The 19876-nt window shown below is 40.3% G+C and overlaps 2 protein-coding genes across 2 annotated transcripts in view; both read left to right on the top strand.

Moving 5' to 3' along the window:
- The window catches only part of LOC128421774 (zinc finger protein 84-like), a 238925-nt gene that overhangs the window by 122815 nt on the left and 96234 nt on the right, over positions 1 to 19876 (top strand). The window lies entirely within an intron of this gene.
- LOC128421747 (zinc finger and SCAN domain-containing protein 2-like) overlaps positions 1 to 19876 on the top strand; it is a 42826-nt gene that overhangs the window by 249 nt on the left and 22701 nt on the right. The gene's annotated exons all lie outside the window — the stretch shown is intronic.

Genomic DNA, 19876 nt, shown 5'->3' with positions numbered 1-19876 from the left:
TTTCTCCACCCATAACATTTCGAGAGCTGATATTGCAGTACGAATTCCAAAATAACTACAAAAAAATCACAAGATGATAAGAATGATGGTAGTATTTATATCCTGCCCATCTGGTCGGGTTTCTGCAGCCCCTCTGGGCAGGTTACAGCACATATAAAAGACAGGAAAACATCAAACATTAAAAACCTCCTGATACAGGGCTGCCTTCAGCTGTCTTCCAAATGTCAGGTAGTTGCTCATTTCCTTGACCTCTGCCTGGTTCCCTGTAACTTCGCTTCTCGCAGGGAAGGAACCAGCAGAAGACCCTCAGAAGAGGACCTCAGTGTCCAGACTCAGCCATGGGGGTGGAGACGCTCCTTCAGGTCTACAGGGCCGAGGCTGTTGGGGGCTTTAGGTTGTAGATCTTGCTCCTCCATAATGACCTCCAGAGCAAGTCTGATGGATAATTAGCAGAGTAGGAAAAAACCCTCAGAGGCAGCAAAAATTTTATTCAGCAAATAAATCTATTACTGAATGCAAAGAAGCATAAGAGCATCTAAAACATAGCAAAAACCTAACTTAAATAAAAACCTAACTTGGCATACCAAAACAGCACTCAAGTAAATAAAAAGAATTGCCAATAGCTCCTTAGCGACCAACTAAGATAGTCCTGGGTATAACCTTTGATGTGCATGCAAACTTCTTCAGATACACTGAAACAGAAGTCCCCAGACCCTTATATATAGTGGGAGGGTGGGGTGGGGTTTTTATCAGAAGGGTAGTAGGAGATGGGTATGGTAAAGCTGTTGGCAACTGTTAATTACTGCAATTAGTCCTACAGGAAAAAGCATGGGATAGTATGCAGATAACCAAAAATAGCTTTAGTATGTGTAATGAGACAAGAATCCAATATCTCTATTCAGACCAGGTCTCTCCATAGTTTTCAGTTTAGTAATAAGTTTTAATTCAGCAACTTCTCTTTCAAGTCTATTTCTGAAATTCTTTTTTCATTAATTTCGACTGCGTCAGACAACACGGCTACCTGCCTGAATCTAGCACTCAAGTAAGACGCACACAAGCAGAGTATTGAAATAGCAGAATAGGAAGTGGGTCCAGGCACCTTTCAATACTGTAATTTATAAACAATTCAGTGTCAGAGTAACGTTGGGACGGGATAACAAGCCTGGCTCACTCCAGTTTAACCAGCTTCATCTGGTTCCCAAAATCAAGGAAGGTTCAGCATAATCTCATTACAACTTATTCCACCACCTGCTCTCAGCAGAAAGGAAACTCCCTTATCAGCTAAAATATTCCAGCTAGAGAAAATACCAGCTTTGACTCACACAGAGCAAAACCACCAGAACCTTCTTGAATCAATAGACCAGGAATGATTGATCTCTCTACATTAGATCAATACTTTTCTATGCCTGAAAAATGCAACTATGACACTTTAAAGGTCAGCACCAACAGTGTGAATTGTGCTTGGAAATGCGCTGGGAGCCAGGGAAGATCCTTTAGGACAAGTGATATGTGGTTTCCGCGGCTGCTCTCAGTTACTAGTCCAGCTGCCGCATTCTGGATTAGTTGCAGTTTCTGAGTCACCTTCATAGAATCATAGAATCATAGAGTTGGAAGAGACCAGAAGGGCCATCGAGTCCAACCCCCTGCCAAGCAGGAAACACCATCAGAGCACTCCTGACATATGGTTGTCAAGCCTCTGCTTAAAGACCTCCAAAGAAGGAGACTCCAACACACTCCTTGGCAGCAAATTCCACTGTCCAACAGCTCTTACTGTCAGGAAGTTCTTCCTAATGTTTAGGTGGAATCTTCTTTCTTGTAGTTTGGATCCATTGCTCCGTGTCCACTTCTCTGGAGCAGCAGAAAACAACCTTTCTCTCTCCTCTATGTGACATCCTTTTATATATTTGAACATGGCTATCATATCACCCCTTAACCTCCTCTTCTCCAGGCTAAACATGCCCAGCTCCCTTAGCCGTTCCTCATAAGGCATTGTTTCCAGGCCTTTGACCATTTTGGTTGCCCTCCTCTGCACACGTTCCAGTCCTTCTTGAACTGTGGTGCCCAGAACTGGACACAGTACTCCAGGTGAGGTCTGACCAGAGCAGAATACAGTGGCACTATTACTTCCCTTGATCCAGATGCTATACTCCTATTGATGCAGCCCAGAATTGCATTGGCTTTTTTAGCTGCCGCGTCACACTGTTGGCTCATGTCAAGTTTGTGGTCAACCAAGACTCCTAGATCCTTTTCACATGTACTGCTCTCAAGCCAGGTGCCACCCATCTTGTATTTGTGCCTCTCATTTTTTTTGCCCAAGTGCAATACTTTACATTTCTCCCTGTTAAAATTCATCTTGTTTGTTTTGGCCCAGTTCTCTAATCTGTCAAGGTCGTTTTGAAGTGTGATCCTGTCCTCTGGGGTGTTAGCCACCCCTCCCAGTTTGGTGTCATCTGCAAATTTGATCAGGATGCCCTTGAGTCCATCATCCAAGTCGTTGATAAAGATGTTGAATAAGACCGGGCCCAAGACAGAACCTTCAAAGGTAGCCCCATGTACAACACATGGCAGTAGTCCAAACTGGAGATAACCACAGCATGTGCCACTCTGGTGAGACAGTCCGAGGGCAGGGAGGGTCTCATCTGGCATACCAGATGGAGCTGGCAGACAGCTGCCCTGGACACAGAACTGACCTGTGCCTCCATGGACAGCTGTGAGTCCAAAATGACCCACAGGCTGTGCCCCTGGTCCTTTAGGGCAACAGTTACCCCATTCAGGACCAGGGACAGTACTTCTGTCTTGTCAGGATTCAACCTCAATCTGTTAGCTGCCACCCATCCTCAAACCACCTCCAGGCACCAACACAGGGCATTCACCACCTTCACTGGTTCCGATTTAAATGAGAAGAAGAGCTGGGTATCACCCACATACTGGTGAACACCCAGCCCAAAACCCCTGATGATCTCTCCCAGCAGCTTCATATAGATATTAAAAAGCATGGGGGAGAGGACGCAGCCCTGAGGCACCCCACAAGTGAGAGCCCAGGGGTCTGAACACCCATGCCCCAACACCACTTTCTGGACATGGCCCAGGAGGAAGGAGAGGAACCGCTGCACAGCAGTTCCCCCATCTCCCCTAGAGGGTCCAGAAGGATACCATGGCCAAAGGTCTCCAAAGCCACTGAGAGATCTAGCAGAAACAGGAAACAGCTTCCCCCTCAGACTCTAGACCATTTTGAGATCATCAGTCACGGCAACCAGGGCAGTGTGAGTTCCATGATGAGGCCTGAATCCCAATTGGAAGGTTAATGGTTGCAGAAGCTTTCCTGGTCCTGCACCCCCAAAAGCTCCAGGCACAAGACTTTTATAAGTTTTCAAGGGGCCACCTGATACATGGTGGTCTTTTCTTCAAAAAACAAATATTTTGAATACTTTTACAGTTCCATATGATGTAAGTAGCATTTCTGTTTCCCTTGCTCCACATCGGAGAGACTTTGATACACAGGTCTGAGTTGATTTCTCCACCTGAAACTGCTGTGTTAGCAGCAATGGAAGCCTGGGCAGTGTGTTTGGGGGTCCTGGGCTGCCTAGACAACAAGACCCCCTTCTCAGCAGAGCAGTATGTTAGGCACCAGCTTGGCTGCAGGAGTTGATGGCAGGAGGTGTGCAGGGCACTATCCAACCATCTTAGAGACTCCACTCTGGATTTGTGTAGGTTTTCCTCCATAGCCTTTTCTTCTCCTGAAGATAACTCAAGAGGCAGTGAAGGATTAGGACCAGAGTTTTCCTTCTTGATGGGCTCCCTTCCCCGGTTGATGAGCCCCATCTGCCCTTCACTTTCCTCTGCAGGATGGGCAGAATCTGCCTTCTTGACTGTGGGATTCACTGTTCTTCTCATCCTCTCCTTCCACCAGGTCCTGCCTTCACCGGCAGCAGAATTCCCCAACCCACCAAGGATTTGAGACCCATCAGCTATCCTCACCTGGTTTAGCCGGGCAGTTGAAGCTGTTCCTGGGATTGTGGCCCCTGTTGCATGCTGACAGCTTCTGGAAGCCACAGGTGAGAGCTGAGTGCAGGGTGGGGACCAATGGTGGATAGATTACCCGAGAAGGTGCATGACATTTCCCCCACCAAATGTACCGCCTCTCCTCTAACACTCCAAGACATCCTGTAATTATGATACTTAAGACAAATGAGGAATAAATTCTTGTCTCCAGAGATAACACAACTTCAGACCATCAATGAATCAATACCATATATTCAAGGCTGAAGTTTCCACTAAGAACAGTTATTTCTTTGCCTTTAATATCCAGGTTTTTTAATGCCAGATTAGGATAGTCCTGCGTCAGAAGAGGGGCATGAGATCAGGCAGCACGTCATCATTAAAAAGAATGATTAGGGTGGGTGTTTCCGTCTGGGATTCCCATTTGCCAGCTGCTTTCCTTCCGCTTCTCCTGCTCTCTCCATGCAATGTGAGGCATGTAGACAGAGGTCCATCTCCAAGAACAGGAGCTTCCCTGAGCACCCATTCAGCTGACGCCAAGCACCAAGCCTTGTCACTAGTTCTCTGAGTGACCCAGACCACAGACCAATGGATAAGACATAGACCTGGGTCTCACATAATGGTCCACATGGACCTCCTGAGGCCAATGGAACTGTGCAGGTGATTCATTAAGAGATTGAGGTGGATGGGGGCTTCCGGTTGAGCTGCGATCAGGGAAAGAAGCGCGAGGCAACCCTCAGGGGTGTCTCGAGCAGTGCGGGGGCTTTAGAGGGGCTACGAAGGCTACGTGGACCTCCATACCCTGAGAGGAGTATCTTGGGGGGCAGAGTACCTGGCAGAGACTGGGCGTTCTCTCCTGTTTCATAGGCTTTAAAGCTAAACTGAAGCTTGGGGACGGGATTGAGCTGCAGGCACCGAGGGGAAGCAGCAGACCCCACGCTGTGCAGTCTCAAGCTTCGACTGAAAGCGGCCAGCTTCCAAACAAAGAAAACAAATCTGGACTAAAACTAAAGCAGTTATTATCTGCGGATTTTACAAAAGAAAATTAACAAGATTTGGAGTGCTGAGGGTGAAAAAAGGGAGTCCGTCCCAGCGGTAGGGAGAAAATGGCGTCTGGCGGAAGACTGAGAGAGGACTGAAAGTAAGAAAGCAGCCGCCAAGTGAGGTTCGGAGAAAATCCTTGGTTACTATGTTCCGAGGTAACGATTTGTGGGGAAACAACAGAGAGGCATAGAAGGGGAGGAAAAACTTCTTTGTATCAGGCATAGAAGGGGAGGAAAAACTTCTTTGTATCGTCTTGGTTGAAGCGTCCTGTGCCAGTGGTCGGAGAGTGAGCTTAAAATGCCCACCAGTGAACACCAGTGAACTCTGCTTTTTTCCTGCTGTTTGTAAAGAGGTTGGGCAGAAGTCTGTGTTGGAGTAACAGTCGGTACGTTTGCAGGAGCAAGAATGAAGAGACTTGGGGATTGCTGTGAATTGCTGTGAATATCTCCTGAAGTTCTATCTGAGCCTCTCCTTTGCTTTTTTCGCCCTCTATGTGGGGGAGGAGATAAACGGTACGCTTTATAATGCTTGATTACCGGTCTTGAGTGGGGTATTTATGGATTAAGCTGATAAGGAACCGGAAAAAGAAGATTTTGTATTTGGAGTACAACACGAAGAATAAGTCTTTGACTTTTGTTTTTATCTTTACTTCTTACTCCTGTTTTTCCCCCTCTCCCCCCCTTCTTCTTTCCTGATCTTTTTTCCTCCCTTTCCTTACTCTATCGCCCCTCATGTATCCCCTTCCCCCACCCTTATTTTTCCCCCCTTCTCTCTTTTTATCTGCTCTCCCTCCCTCCTTCACTTTCTGCTCTCTCCGTGTTTTGGAGGTTTCATTCCCTTCTTTACTTTTCGTGCCTTTCTTCCTGACACTCTATGGCAGTCTCCCCGTCTGGTCCTCCAGTCACGTGAAAGGGGAAATTCCATTTGAAGAACAAAGAAACGGAAAGTAACTTTACTTAAGGAAGGATTTTTATTGAATTTACGGGAACTGCTGCCACTGTGTGGGGAAACAGGGGAACTGCAATTGGGAAATTTGAAAAACAGTATACGTTAATTTGCGACCCCTAGGGGTGGAAATTAGAATAACATTAGTAAATAAATATCTGATTAAGCAATTGTGACAGAATGAAGAAAGGAGTGGGAACACCAGGAGAAAGAAGACCATCTAAACAGGAGAATGGGAAGAATGGGAAAGAGATAAAGGACTATGATGCGTTGATGGTTGAAATAAGAAAGGAGTTTAAACAAAATGAACAATATATTGAGAAAAAATTGTTAGAAGTTCAGGATACATTAGATAAGAAACTGGAGGGGGTGGTGGGAGAACTGACAGGTAAAGTAAAGGACTTAACGGTAAGATCTAAAGTGTTGGAAGAGTCAATGAAAAGGGCTCAGAAAGATCTAAAGGAAAGTAAAAAGGAGACAGGATCAGAGGAGAAATAAAGGACATAAGTAAAACACAAGAAGAACTACTGGATAATATGTCAATGCTAGAAATGAGGCAGAAACAGTTGAATTTGAAATTCAGAGGTACTCCTGAGGGGATAAACGAAAATATAAGAGCTACATTAATTAAAGAATTAGCAAACTGGCTGGACATGAGGAAAGAGGAGATAGGCTATACAATAGCAAATGCATTTCGAATAAAGGTAAAATCTGCCAGAGCGAGAGGGAAGAAATTGCTGGGGGATGTACTGGTTATGTTCAACTCTATGGACATGAGGAATGAGATATTGAGATTAAATTATAATAAAAACTTATGCATTGATGGGAAGGCAATTATTGTATTCAAGGAGGTTCCAGCCAGATTTCTTTGACGTAGAGACATCAATAAACAACTAGTGGGTCAGTTTAAAAAAAAGGAATTCAATACAGGTGGGAATTCCCGGAGGGGATCTCATTTTATTATAATGATAATGATAATGATAATGATAATGATAATAATAATAATAATAATAATAATAATAATAATTTATACCCCGCCCTCCCCAGCCAAGGCCGGGCTCAGAGCGACTTACAAGCAATAATAAAAACAAGTTGAATGATTACAACTTAAAAACAAAATTAAAATACAACATTAAAATATTGAAACATTAAAATATTAAAATGTAGCCTCATCGCAGGAGGAGAAGGAAAAGAAAAAAGAAAGAGAGGGAGGGAATCAAATTGGCTCCAAGCCAAAGGCCAGGCAGAACAACTCTGTCTTACAGGCCCTGCGAAAAGAAATCAGATCCTGCAGGACTTCCGGGTTAGCGTGATCGGCTAATGGCGGATTCCCTCCGAGCTCCGGAGGGAATCGGCTTCGCATGAGCTGGGTCTTGCCGCTGCGGCGACGCGGGGACCCTCAGAAATCACAGGCACTGAAGCCTGTGAACCTGGTGACTCGGCGGGCACCATTTGCGCCCCCGACCTGCGAAGGAGCCTTTTTAAAGGCTTCGGAACGGGGGACGGGGTGAGCGGCGCGGTGCTGAGAGTTGACTGCTCCTCCTGCGGAGTGAAGCCGCATGCCATGGTCGGAGAGCGCTGACTTCTTCTTGTGAACAATTGGATTCTAAAAGTAACAACCCGTGAGTAGTACGGAAATTGGACTTGTAAAGGAATTTTTTTGTTGAATTTGGCACGATCGGGGAAGGTGCAAACAGGAAGTCCGCCTCCCCGTCTTGTAAATAATTTAAAGCAAGGACTAGTTAACTAAGGTCGAGAGAATTTCTTTTTCTTCATTGGGTAAAAGACATTAATTTCACGATTTGGCAGTATAAGCATAAATAATTTTATTGGAGGATAAGAGCTAATTTTGAGAGATGAAGTGCCACCCCCCCGGACCCGGGAGTGATCCGTGAGAGAGCCTGTTGAGGAGATATAGAAAAGTTTGACAGCTGTTAAAATTAGCTGTCAAGAAGGAAAAAGAGAACTTTGTTTCTGCTGTCTCTGCTGGATATATTTGTTGCAATTTGGTTATATTTTGTTGAAAACAAGGAAGAACTGATACAAACTAACTTGATTTTTGGATTTGAACTGGAAAGAATATTAAGTTACCAAAATCCCTCTAGAGGGGATTTGGGACATTACAAGAATGGCTGGAGGAGGGAAAATTCAAGCTGGGTTGGACAGAGTTTTTGTTCTCTTGGGAAAGCTACAAGGCCAAATGGATGTTTTGGCTACAAATGTTGCAACTCTGAACTTAACAGTAAATAATATCACTGAATTTGATAAGGATTTGACTCAGGAAGCCCATGCAGCTGGACAAAAAGAGAAACTTGAGAGTTTTGAGAGTGTGGAGGAGACATATGTTGTTTCTGAGGAAAAGGAAGGAGGAGCTGTAATTTTGCAGATGACAAAGGAGAGCCAGAGGCCTGACATGATGGTTACAAAGGAAAATAAGAAATCGAGCCAGAGGCCTGACATGATGGTTACAAAGGAAAATAAGTACTGGATGATGAAAATCTGGTTTGAATTGGAGATTGAAGAATGGAGAGATCTCCTTATGTGGAGATCTGAAGACCTATGGATTACAAATTTGATTAAGGTGGAAGTTGGAGCTTTCGGGACAATTGGACTTAAAAGGAGTAAGAAACAAGATTCGGGCTCCACTTTTAAGTATGGAGGTCTGGCTGGAAGAAACATGGACCTTATGGGGACAGAGCTTCTCCGAGATCTGGTGTTTAATACTAAAGACTATCAAAAAAACCGGCAGAGAGGAATTGAGAGAGAATTAAGAGCCTCGGACGTGAGGTCTCCAGGCTGATAGTAGATTAAGACTGATGGACATCTGTTGGGGATTGAAACCGGGAAAGGGGGTGGTGGGGTGTGGGAATCCAAAGGGTGTACAATTATAATCTGTTGTTTATTTTGTTTTGTTATTAGTATGAAAATTGGGGAATTCGTGGAAGGGAATTTGGGTCGACTTTAGAAAAAGGTTTTAAGAATGAGCACTGATGTATGTTTATAAGTTAAAACTGGTTTGTTTGTTTTTTAAATGAACTAAATATAAAAAGGTTAAAAATTGGGGATAAGAACTTGTTGAACTAACAATTTGAATTGGAATATAAGAAGGGGAGGTGTGGGGAAGTCAGGGAAATATGTTATTGAAAATACGGATTGTATTGTGTCAGGGAAATATGTTATTGAAAATACGGATTGTGTGTGATCAGGAAATAACGCTTGGATTTCAGGAAGCTTTGTGAAGAGAATAGTAAGAAATGTTGCTTAAATGAAAAGATAAAATAAGGTTTGTTAAAGTGCAACACAAATTTAAGGAATGTGAAAAGTTGTGAAAAATATGGAAATTGTCAGATAGGCTGACGGAAGTCTATAAGATGTATAAGTTAAATTGGATGTTAAATTGTAATTGGATTGGTTATTGTAAATTTGAATAAAAATTAATTTTTAAAAAAAAGAAAATACGGATTGTAAACTTTATTTGTTTTTAATTTTTTTGTTTTTTGTTTTTTGATTTTTTTTATTAAGATGAAAAATTTTAATAAATATTTATTAAAAAAAAGAAGAAATCAGATCCTGCAGGGCCCTGGTCTCATGAGGCAGAGCGTTCCACCAGGCCGGAGCCAGTGTTGAAAAGACCCTGGCTCTGGTTGAAGCCAATCTAACTTCCTTAGGGCCCGGGACCACTAGGGTGTTGCTATTTATGGACCTTGAGGCTCTCCGTGGGGCATACTGGGAGAGGCGGTCCCGTAGGTACGAGGGTCCTAGGCCGTGAAGGGCTTTAAAGGTCAAAACCAGCACCTTGAACCTGACCCTGTACTCCACCGGGAGCCAGTGCAGCTTGAAAAGCACTGGGTGAATATGCTCACATGGCAGAGACCCCGTGAGGATCCTCGCTGCAGCATTCTGCACCCACTGGAGTTTCTGGGACAGCTTCAAGGGCAGCCCTGCATAGAGCGAATTACAGTAGTCAAGCCTGGAGATGACCGTCGCATAGATCACTGTGGCCAATGATAAGTTAAGAGATTTAAGCTATTTAACCCCCAGGACCTCGGGAAATTTGCCAGAAGATATGAAAAGGAGCTGGGGAAGGTGGGAAAGAAAAGAAGAGAGGAAGAACAACAGGAGAAACAGAGAGGAGAGGGAGAAGAGGAGGAGGAGGAGGAGAGGGACGAGGGGGAGGAGGAGGAGGAAGAAACAGACAGCAAAGAACACCAAGGTTAAAACAGGACTTAATTTTGGTTGGTAATTAAATAAAAATGGCCTTAAAAATATTGTCATGGAATGTGAACCGACTTAATAATAAAAATAAGAGAAATCAAATTGGACATGTGCTGATTAAACGGAATCTTGACATAATCTGCCTGCAAGAAACCCATGTTGCAAGAAAACATAAGAGGATTTTAAGTAATAAAAGATTGGGGAAAGATTTTATTGCCTCTGACAAAAATAAAAAAGAGGAGTTGTGTTCTATATAAAAGAAAAATATGACCCAAAATTAATCTATAAAGATGAAGAAGGAAGAGTGATAATAGTACAAATAACTTTCCAAGGAGAGAGTATAAACCTAGTTGGAGTCTATGCTCCCAATGATAAAAAAAGCAGACTTTTATTTGAAATTAGCAGACATATTGCTTGACCTCCTAGACCAACATCTGATATTAATGGGAGATCTTAATGGTGTGGTCATCCCAGATTTGAATAGATCCATAAGAAAAAGAGATACAAATGAGGGTAAACTACCCAGGTCATTCTTTGACCTGGTGGATACTACAGGACTAATAGATATAAGGAGACTTAAAAACCCCACAATGAAACAACCCACCTTTTTCTCGAGTCCAAATCAAAGCTGGGGAAGATTAGACTACATCTGGGTATCAAAAGAATTAGTCCCGAGGTCATTTAAACCAGAAATCCTGCCACGGACTCTATCTGACCATAATCCGGTGTATTTGGAGGTGAGAGGAAAAGACCCTTCATCATTTAGATGGAGAATGAATGAAAGCCTCTTTAATGATCAGAAGATAATAGATAAAGCGAAAGAAACAATTACAGAATATTTTAACTGGAACCTAAATAAAGAAACACCCATAGAAATAGTATAGGATGCAAGCAAAGCCGTTATGAGAGGCTTTTTGATTTAATAAAACAGTCATCAAAGAAGGGGGAGAGAAAAGAAAAAAGGAAATCTTAGCATACCTTGTGGAGAATGAAAGACTGCTAACAATTAAACCAAAAGATGAAAAAAATAAAACAAAATATAAAGATGTTGCAAACTCAGTTTTCCATGGTAGTGAATCAGGAAGTAGAGTGGAGAATTAAAATGAAGAGACTAAAGAACTTCTAGTCTGCTAACAAAATAGGAAAATATCTGGCATGGCAATTAAAGGCAAGAAAAAAACAAAATATAATATGTAAAATAAGAGAGGGAGAAAAGATAATAGACGATCCCAAAGAGATAAGAAGGGCTTTCCAGAAATACTATAAAGAGTTATATAAGAAAGAGAAAGAAGACGATCATAGAATAGGGGAATATCTACAAAAACATCAATTACAACAAATTACAAAAGAAGAAAGAGAACAACTGAACCAGTTAATCACAGTTACAGATAGTTACAGTGTATCTGAAGAAGTGTGCATGCACACGAAAGCTCATACCAAGAACTAACTTAGTTGGTCTTTAAGGTGCTACTGGAAGGAAAAAAATTTTTTTGTTTCAGTTAATCACAGAACAAGAAGTCAGAAAGGCAATAAAGAAGATGAAGATTGGGAAATCTCCAGGCACAGACGGAATATCGGCTAAATACTACAAAATATTATGTGATCAAATAACACCAGGATTATGTGAGGTTATGAACAATATCTTGAAAAAAGGCAAAATCCCAAATACGTGGAAAGAAGCCTATATAACCCTAATCCCCCAAAAAGATACTGATGGCCTAGAGGTTAGAAATTACAGGCCCATTTCATTACTGAATAATGATTATAAATTATTTGCAGATGTTTTGGCGGAAAGACTGAAAAGGCTTCTAAACAAAGTAATCCATAAAGATCAAGCTGGCATTTTACCGGGGAGACAGCTGAAAGATAATGTGAGAATGGTATTAGATATTATCGAATGTTTAGAAAACAGAATTGATAAACAAGCAGTGTTGATTTTTATCGACGCGGAGAAAGCATTTGATAATGTCTCCTGGCAATTTATGAAAAAGAATTTAAAAATAATGGGAATAGGAGAGGAATTTATGAAGGGTGTAGAAGCAATATATCACAATCAAACAGCCAAACTCATTATAAATAATAATGTTTCGGAGATTTTTGATATCTCAAAAGGGACGAGACAGGGGTGTCCTCTATTCCCCCTGTTGTTTTTAACTGTACTAGAGGTACTCAACAAGACCATGAGAGAAAATCCAGAAATTAAAGGGATTAAGGTTGGACATAAAGATTTTAAAATAAAAGCGTTTGCGGATGATATAGTATTAACTTTGGAAGATCCAAAGAAAAGCTTAAAAGAGGCACTACAAAAAATAGAAGAATTTGGCAAAGTAGCGGGGTTTAAACTTAATAAGAACAAGACTGAAATGTTAGTGAAAAACATAAGCAAAGAAGAAACAGAAGAACTGCAACAAGAGACAGGAATCACAGCGGCTAACAAAGTCAAATATCTGGGAATATGGTTGACAGCAAAAAACAGAAATCTATATAAAGATAACTATGACACCACATGGAGAGAAATTAAGAAAGACTTGGATATCTGGAATAGACTGAGACTCTCTTTTTTTAGGGAGAATATCAGTGATTAAAATGAATGTCTTACCTAGAATGCTATTCTTATTCCAAACAGTACCAGTGATCAAAGGGTTGAAACAATGTAAAGAATGGCAGAAAATATTGGCAAGATTTGTCTGGCAGGGAAAGAGACCAAGAATAAAAATGAAGATCTTAGTGGACAAAAAAGAAAGAGGTGGCTTTTCCTTGCCAGACATGATTCTTTATTATGAAGAAGCTTGCTTAATATGGATAAGAGATTGGATAAAACTAGAGAATACGGACCTTCTAGATTTAGAAGGATTTGACAACAGGTACGGGTGGCACTCGTACCTGTGGTATGGTGAAGCAAAGGTCCACAGGGGTTTCTTAAATCTTATAATTAGAGGACCCATATATGATGTTTGGGTAAGAAATAAAAATTTGTTAGAAAAGAAAACCCCCTGGTGGATCTCACCAACTGACGTATTAATTACAAAAAAAAAAAAAAAACTAATATGGAAGGAAGAACATTTATAAACCAAATGAGATTAGAAACTGTTTTCAGAGCTATTTCAGGAGACTCTATGCACAAGGGCCGGTGAACGAAAAAGAAATTGAAGAATTTCTTAAAAAATATGGATTACAAAAAATTTCGGAACAAAGTAGAGTGATTTTGAATCAGAAGATAACTGATCAAGAAATTGAGGGAGCCATTCAAAATATGCAATTGGGAAAATCTCCAGGACCGGACGGACTGACCTCCAGATACTACAAAGCCTTGAAAGAATGGCTTATGCAACCGTTGAAGGAGGTCTGTAACGAAATTTTAGAGGGGAAGAAGGCACCTGAATCGTGGAAAGAAGCTTATATTACACTTATACCAAAGACAGAGACTGAGAAGAACCAGGTTAAGAACTATCGCCCTATATCATTACTTAATGTGGATTACAAAATTTTTGCAGACATTTTGGCAAAAAGACTGAAAAGAGTTTTGGTGGGGGAGATTCATAAAGACCAAGTGGGCTTTCTTCCAGGAAGACATTTGTCAGACAATGTGAGAAATATAATAGACATTATGGAGTTACTGGAAGTTAATATTAATACTAAGGCAGTATTAATATTTGTGGATGCGGAGAAAGCCTTTGACAATATTTCTTGGAGTTTTATGAAAAAGAACCTCCAAGGGATGGGGGTAGGCCAAGGTTTTGAAAATGGTATAAGTGCAATTTATTCTGAGCAAAAAGCAAAACTGATTGTAAATAATGTGGTTACAGAAGAATTTGCTATTGAAAAAGGGACACGACAGGGATGCCCAATATCCCCACTACTTTTCATATCTGTCCTGGAGGTTTTATTAAACATGATTAGAGAGGACCAGCTGGTCAAAGGGATTCAGGTCGGAGCTAAACAGTATAAACTGAGAGCATTTGCAGATGATTTAGTTTTAACCTTACAAGAGCCAGACACTAGTACGAAAAGAGTTTTAGAACTAATACAAGCATTTGGTCAAGTAGCAGGTTTTAAGTTGAACAAACAGAAAACGAAAGTACTGGACAAAAATCTAACAGCTGTTGAAAGGGAAAAGTTTCAGAGTGAAACTGGTTTAATGGTAGCAAAGAAGGTGAAATACCTGGGGATTAATTTGACATCTAAGAATGTGAATTTATTTAAAGATAATTATGAGAAATGCTGGTCAGAAATTAAGAAAGATCTAGAAGTATGGTCAAATTTGAGACTTTCCTTGTTAGGCCGTATTGCTGTTATTAAGATGAATGTCTTGCCTAGAATGTTGTTCTTGTTTCAAACATTGCAGATTTTAGACAAAATGGATTGTTTCAAGAGGTGGCAAAAAGACATATCTAGATTTGTCTGGCAGGGCAAAAAGCCCAGAATAAAATTTAAGATATTAACTGATGCAAAAGAAAGAGGGGGGTTTGCCCTGCCGGACTTAAAGCTGTATTATGAATCAGCGGCGTTTTGCTGGCTGAAAAGCTGGCTGCTTCTTGAAAACACAGACATTTTGGATTTGGAAGGGTTTAACAACAGATTTGGCTGGCATGCATATATATGGTATGACAAGGTAAAAATTCATCAAGGTTTCAAGAACCACATTGTTAGGAAAGCATTGTACAAGGTTTGGATTCGATATAAAGATTTGTTGGAAAACAAAACCCCCAGGTGGCTGTCACCAATGGAAGCTAAAGAAGTGAAAAAACTTAATATGGAATCCAAATGGCCAAAGTACTGGGAAATTATAGAACAGGAGGAGGGAAAAGTGAAATTGCAGAGCTATGAGAAATTGAAGTCAAAAGTAAGAGATTGGCTTCATTATTATCAGATAAATGAAGTCTTCAAACAGGACAGGAAAATTGGCTTCCAGGTGGAGAGGTCAAAATTAGAAACAGAGCTATTGGAACCCAATACTAAGAATTTGTCAAGAATGTATAACTTGCTGTTGAAATGGAATACACAGGATGAGACGGTTAAATCAGCTATGATTAAATGGGCACAAGACATTGGTCATAACATTATGTTTGCTGACTGGGAACAGCTATGGACCACCGGTATAAAGTTCACGGCATGTAATGCCTTGAGAGAGAACATTATGAAAATGATTTATAGGTGGTACATGACCCCAGTCAAGCTTGCAAAAATTTATCACACGCCCGATAAAAAATGTTGGAAATGTAAGGAAACTGAAGGTACTTTCTACCACCTTTGGTGGACGTGCCCAAGGATCAAGGTATTCTGGGAAATGATTTATAATGAAATGAAAAAGGTGCTTAAATGCACGTTCGTGAAGAAACCAGAAGCCTTCCTCCTGGGCATGGTAGGCCAATTGGTGTCAAGGAAAGATAGGACGTTTTTTATGTACGCTACAACAGCAGCAAGAGTACTATTAGCAAAGTATTGGAAGACACAAGAACTACCCACACTGGAAGAATGGCAGACCAAGGTAATAGACTATATGGGACTGGCTGAGATGACCGGCAGAATCCGTGACCAAGGGAAAGAGACGGTGGAAGAAGATTGGAAGAAGTTTAAAATCTATCTTAAGAACTGTTGTAAAATTAATGAATGCTAAAATGTTTTGGGTAACGCAAAATAGAATTGCAGCGATTAGCATTGGATATGAGAAATAAGACCTAAAGAAAGTGTTATATTGAAATTAGGGGATGCTGAAAAGATTGATAACAGGGATGCAGAAAGGGGAGGTATGGGGAAGTCGCTGAAAGAAGGCTTAAGAAAAGAAAGGTCAAGAAATTATACGTGTTTACATGTTTGTATGTCATGTATTGTGTTGTATTGTCTTGTATTATGTGTGGAAAAAACCAATAAAAATTAAAAAAAAAAAACTAATATGGAAGGAAAGAGAGCTACTTATGAAGAGTTTGTTATGAAAACGGAGCAGGGGATTAAGTTAAAGACGTATGAAGAAATAAAGAACCTATTGACAGGGTGGTTACAACACCACCAAGTTAATGAGATACTAAAAAAGGATTAAAAAAGGTTGGGATTTGAGGAAAAGAAATCAAAATTTCAAATCGATATTATAGAAGGTAGCAACAAACTTTTGTCCAAAATGTATGACTTATTACTGGACTGGTTTACTAAAGCTGAGGAGGTAAAAGAAGCCATGATTAAGTGGGCCATGGATTTTGGATATAATATAGACTATAGCATGGCGTGAATTATGGAATGTCAATATGAAGCTTACGGCGTGTACGGCCTTACAGGAAAATATGTGGGAAATGATATATAGGTGGTACCTCACACCGGTAAAATTGGCAAAGATGTATAGAATAAAAAATAGGAAGTGTTGGAAGTGTGGTGAGGCAGAAGGAGACTTATATCATATGTGGTGGGTTTGTGGGCAAGTGAAGGGTTTTTGGGAATCAATATATAATGAGCTTAAAAAAATCTTTAAGTACGCGGACTTCCTGTTGAGCGCGAACCTGTCGCAAGTGGGAATCTTCCCGGCTGGGAGATTCCGTGCTTTTTGAGGAAAAAAGGGGTGCTACAGGGCGCAGTAGCCCCCCAAAATACCCTCAGTGGAGAACATTGAGGGTCTGGTTCCCGGCAAGCCAATTTGCAAATCGCCTGGCCGTCAGGTAGCCCTGTAAGGGTGAAGAGTACGGCGGAGAGAGAAGCAGGCAGAGGGAAGCCATTAACTATCCTCTAGAAAGCGTAGCCCTGAACTTGCAAGGGAAGCGACCGACACTCAAGCTTAAGAAATTCGGACCTAATTGGGATAGAATTTGGAAGTTCAAGGCTAAAGGAAGGTTTCGGAGCAAAAAGAATTAAATGTGGAGTTCAGCTGTATCTGCAATTGAAAACAGACGCAGAACTGTCAGCAGAGCGGGAGCAAGCTGTGTGAGTAATGGCTAGCGGTCGTTGCCGCTTTCTCCTCTAAAACTTCTAAGCTAAGAAAATAGCTAAGAACTAGCAATAAGATAAAAAAAGAAACAGAAGAGGAAGCAGAGGGACGTTTGACTGTTATTTTTGGCAAATCTTCGGTGTGTTGGTGGGGGAAAGAAAGAGACAAGATTAGAAGGAATTCTTAGTTTCACTTTTAATAAAGAACTGCACAACTGGATGTAAGGACTTCCGTCGCCACTGTTACATTGCTATACTCTGGAAAAATACCAGCAACGTTTTTGGAGAAGTGAATATTTTAACGGATAAAAGGGGAAGTTTTATGCTCTGTAATAGATTATAATATCTGACTTTTGAAATTGAACAATGCCACAGGTTTTAAGGGTTGATGGTGAGCGTCAAAATTAACTTCTAAAAAAACACTGCCCCCCACTGCCCCTTCCCCCCCTTCCTTCTCTTGTCGTTGGAGTATAACACCATTGCAGAAGCTTTGTAGAGTGGTTTTAACGAATGGATAAGGCTGGTAACTGATTGAGATCGTTCCTCAGAAGAATCCTGCTCTGGATATAATTTTTTTTGTTTGTTTCCCTTTTTCTTTTTTTTGTGGGACTTATTTTATGGTTTTCTGCTACTTCTTTACTTCCTTCCTTGGACTAATCTGGGACTGGAGAGTTTGAAGACTACACTGGATTATAATTGGAGTATAATTAAAATCTAAAATAACTGGCAATAACAAAACTGAGAAAATATATTATTTTATGGTTTGGTCCTTTTCTTCCCCTGTTGCATTTTATTTTCGAAATGACGGATTGGAATTAGCCTAAGTGGTGGCAAGAAGATTTTCGTCTTTCTATCGTCTCTTCATTAATGAAAAGTTTTAAAACCTTGGCAAAAAATTGAAATTTGAGGACTGTGAATTAGTGAATTCTCCTAACAAAAAGGCTAAAAGTAGTATCACGATTATATTCTCTCTTTTGGGATTTTTTAAGATAATAAGAGTATCTCCATTGGGTTATATTTTATTTTTATTCTGGCCATTTATTTTGTGATGTAGGAAATACCTGAGTTGATATATTGATCGGAGGAGTTCGGTGTTAGTTTTTATATGTTATTGGGTTTTGCTAAATATTGTATTGGGCCTTATATACTGGTTGTGCTAATTTTGGTGCATTAATTAACTTTGGTAGGAGTGTGAAGAGACTAAAAGATATGTCGCACCAGCAGAAAAAAACAAGTGAAGGGGGGGCACCGGCAGATAGGAGAAGCTCAAAACAAGAGTCAGATTTTAAGGGAGAAATATTGAAAATGTTTGGAGAAATTAAAAATGATATAAAGCAGAGTGAAAAAAAATTAGAGGCCAAATTAGAACAAATGGACAAAAGGATTGGAAAAATGGACAAAAAAATTGATGAAACATTAAATGAATTAAAGGGACAATTGAAAGATGTGACTAAGAGAACACAAACGTTGGAGGAGGGGATGAAGAGGAAAAAACAGGAAATGAGGGAAGTGAGGAGAGAAGAGGAGAAAATAAAGGTAGAAATGTCGGAGATTAATAAAACACAAGAAGAAGTCTTGGATGTGATTGCTATGAATGAATTGAGGCAGCGGGAGACTAATTTGAGGTTGAGAGCCGTACCAGAGATACAGGGTGAAAATATTAAAGAGAGACTGATTGCAGAAATAGCACAATGGTTAGAACTTCAACCAGAGGAGGTAGCTATGACAGTGCAAAATGCATTTAGAATGAAGGCAAGAACAACTAAGACAAGGAAATCTCCGGGAGACTGTCTAATTATATTCAAGGACAGAGAAATGAGAAATATGATCTTGCAGAAGAACAGAGAGAAAAGATTGAATATCGATGGGAATTATATAATTATTTTTAAAGATATACCGATCAGACTGTTGAAACTGAGAGATCCATATAAACCATTGGTGCAAATTTGAAAGAAGAACAAAATAGAATTCAAGTGGGAATTTCCAGAGGGGATCTCTTTTTTCTATAAAAGTAAGAAACACAAACACACAAGCCCAGAGGAAGCAAGCAAGTTTCTGAGAAGATACAAGGAATTAAGACCAGAAGAGGAAGAAATAAGAGGTGCAGCAGCAGGAGCAGGAGCTACGGGGGAAAGTGGATTGGGAGAGGGGGAAGAAGAAGATGGAAGAAACACAGAAGAAGAAGAAGAAGAAGAAGAAGAAGAAGAAGAAGAAGAAGAAAGATTATAAAATTTTAAATAAAATTTAATTAATTAGGATACCAAGATGGCGTTAAAATTATGGAATTTGAATATTAATGGGATGAACGATAGGAAAAAACGGAATAAAATTGAACAATATCTAAAAAAGGAAAATTTGGATATAATATGTTTACAAGAGACACATGTGGCGAGAAGACATAGAAGAGTTTTGATCAACAAAAGACTAGGAAATGAATTTATATCGTCAGACAAAAACAAAAAGAGAGGGGTGGTATTGTATATAAGAAATAAAATTGAAGCTCAGCAAATTTTCAAAGATGAAGGAAGAATAATTGCAATCCAGATCAAGTGGCAAGGTGAAAAAATAATAACAGTCGGGATCTATGCACCAAATGGAAACAAGACTGATTTTTATAAAGATTTGGAAGAGAAACTGTTTGATTATATGGACCAAAAGATTATAATAATGGGAGATATGAATGGAGTAGTGTCAATGGAAATGGATAGACTGAGAGCATCAGGAATGAGTAAAGAGGGAAAACTACCCAAGACTTTTTTCTCCA

This window comes from Podarcis raffonei, chromosome 10 (genome assembly GCF_027172205.1).
Source record: "Podarcis raffonei isolate rPodRaf1 chromosome 10, rPodRaf1.pri, whole genome shotgun sequence".
In the NCBI taxonomy this organism is placed as follows: Eukaryota; Metazoa; Chordata; class Lepidosauria; order Squamata; family Lacertidae; genus Podarcis; species Podarcis raffonei.
This window is presented reverse-complemented; position numbering and strand designations above follow the sequence as displayed.